General features: G+C 35.1%; 1 non-coding gene across 1 annotated transcript; it reads left to right on the plus strand.

The window, feature by feature from the left end:
- Positions 1-2470: 2470 nt before the first annotated feature.
- Positions 2471-2544, plus strand: Trnat-agu (transfer RNA threonine (anticodon AGU)). Its single transcript has one exon. It is a non-coding gene; the product is annotated as a tRNA-Thr (tRNA).
- The last annotated feature ends 624 nt before the right edge of the window (positions 2545-3168 follow it).

Raw genomic sequence — 3168 nt, forward strand, 5'->3', positions numbered from 1 at the left:
AAGGTATTTGGGAGTAGACCACGTATCTGATATTACAATTAGCGACCAATTGTCTAGGGGACGTCCCACCACCATAACTAACCCCAAATATAGCGCTTTTGCTCACCAACACAATTTGGGTCTTAAATAGAGTGGAACTAAATATTTATAGTTTTTAGGGCTAATACCCCAAACCGGACATATTTGCTGACTTTTGCAATAGGGATTTAAACTAGATTAGAAAACGAATTTGAGGCCAATGGCAATATGGGGTTCAAATAAATGATATATAGATATATAAGAATAGAGCACGTTGCTAATATATTTCCTGGGCTTAGTGTTTGGGGGACCACCCCAATGCCCAAAACACCCCTAAATCGGGAATATTTACCGACCATGTCAAGGTGGAGCTGAAATGAAAGGTATTGGGGGGATAGAGCAAGAATTGATACCCACTTTCGGGAGAAATTTTCTGGGGTTCTACCCCTTTCCCAAAATACCCCAAAAACAGCAATTTTTTACTGATCATCGCAATATGAGGCTCAAATAAAAGTATTTGGGAGTAGAATACGAATTTGATATCCAAATGTAGGACCATGTATTTAGGGCATAACCCCTTCCTCAAACCCCCCCAAAGGGTAAATATTTTTCGATCATTCTAATATGTGGCTCAAATGAAAGGTGTTTGAGATTAGAAAACGAATTTGATAACCTATTTTGGGGCCATGTGTTTGGGGGACGCCTCATCCTAATCTATCTTTCAACCCATTGCAATATGGGGTTTAAATAAATGAGAGCACGATGCTGATATTTTTTCAGGGCCAAGTGTCTGGGGCACCACATCACCCCCGAAAACAAATTTTAAAAATGTACTCCTTACATCCAAACTTAAATTCATTTTTAATTGTCTAAAATAAATATTTCAAGGAAAATTTTGTTCCATATAAAGTAAAAGGCGCAGCGGAGCGGGCCCGGTCCAGCTAGTCTTATATATAAAAATCAATTTGTGTTTGTTTGTAGGTTTGCTTGTTAGTTTGCGTGGTGCTTATAGACTCAGAAACGGCTGAACCGATTTGCTTGAAATTTTCACTGATGGTGCATAATGATCCCGTGGTGAAAACAGGGTTTAAAATTTTTTGTTATCTGAAGGGGGAGCCTTACACCAATTTTCATATACGCCAGATCTCGAAGATGGGTGGTGCGATTTAAGCCAAATTTTGTGTGCTCTCTCATAGTAACCTACAAACAAAAATTTGGCATCCAAATTTCGGATGGGGTACCTAGGGGGCGCCCCACCCCAAAACCTACCAAATATATATATACACCAATCCCGACAGTATGGGACTCAAATGAAGGGTATTTAAGATTAGAAAACGTATCTGATATCCAAATGTCGGACCAATTGTTTGGGGGCCTAACCCAACCCACAAAACACTCCTAAATTGGTTACATTTACCGACCATGGCAATATGGGACTCAAATGAAAGGATTTAAATACGAATCTGATATCCAAAATCACCCCCAAACAAGACTTATTTACTGACCATGGCAATATGGGACTTAAATAAAAGGTATTTGAGTGTTAATTACGAATCTGATATCCAGATGTGGGACCAAGTATTTGGGGGGGCGCCCATCCCCGAGAACATCCCCAAAGAAGACAAATTTACGCCCATAGCAATATGGGGTTCAAATGAAAGGTCTTTGGGAGTGAATACGAATTTTATATCCAAATGTAGGATATATATATATATATATATATATATATATATATATATATATATACATATATATATATATATATATATATATATATATATATATATATATATATATATATATATATATATATATATATATATATATATATATATATATATATATATATATATATATATATATATATATATATATATATATATATATATATATATATATATATATACATATATCTATATATATATATATATATATATACTTATAAGGATATACTTATTAGGGCGTAGTTACTAAAATTTTCAACGGATTTGGTATGAAATGTTGTATTACTCATCTGAAAGCCTAACATTTATCAACATCGATTCAGATTTCGATTTAGCTCCCCTATAAAGACAAAGCCGAACTATTGGTTATATGTTGACTATTTTATAAGGTACACTTATTTGTTCAAAATTTGATGGAACTCAGTTCAAAGTACATTCTTCATATGTATGTGTTCGTTAAATCAATACCATAACTTGTCGTTGGAATAGCCCATTGTCTCTACTAAAAACTTTTATTAACTGCATCGCCCTATCTATTCATTTTGTAGTTATCATATTGATTTTTTTCGCCCTTTGAAGAGATTTCATATGCGTCATGTACAACAACTATTTTATTATCTATCATACTTTCTTGTATTTAGTTATATGATATGTTATGCCAGGAATTCACTTTGGATAGAAACGATATATGGTATATGATTCACGTGTTAAAATTGATACCATAACGAGGCGCCGTGGCTTAGTTGGTTAAAGCGCCTGTCTAGTAAACAGGAGATCGTGAGTTCGAATCTCGCCGGGGCCTGAACAGTCAGCATTGTTGTTTTAATTTTTGAAAGGTATTTTCGAAATTTGTAAGCCACCGTGTCGTAGAGGTTAGAATGTCCGTCCATGACGCCGCCTGATGAGAACACAAGAAAAAATATTTCTGCTCTAGTTACCCTGGTGATATTTGCAAAATACTGAGCTCTTTAAAAAGGCAATAAACAGCCATGAAAAAACTTCCCAAAAAGATGTCGAACTGCGGCTGCCGTTCGCACTCACATGAAATACACAGTTCCAAATTCTATCAGATTGTTCTGTTCAGCAACCTTCGGTTATGGTTGAAGCAAATTTTTACAAAAAGACAACCTTTTTTGTGTCCGTCATATGTAACTTCTCTAAAAAGTTCCTATGACACTCGCACTCCGTCAGAAATGTCTAATTATCGTAGGGGAGGAGGTGTTAATGAATATTATTAGAATGAAACCAATAAAATGAATTATTTATAAAGGACTTGTCGAAGATGTTCGCAAAGTGATTCATAGATTATCGCCATCTTAGCATCAAGAGTGGCGTGTAGACCTGGCGTATATCTTTTGGCAAATGAATTGGTTTAATTGCTATTAACCAATGAAAATTAACACCCCAATTGTTATCTTCACTTGGT

Source organism: Stomoxys calcitrans, chromosome 5, assembly GCF_963082655.1.
Source record: "Stomoxys calcitrans chromosome 5, idStoCalc2.1, whole genome shotgun sequence".
NCBI lineage: Eukaryota > Metazoa > Arthropoda > Insecta > Diptera > Muscidae > Stomoxys > Stomoxys calcitrans.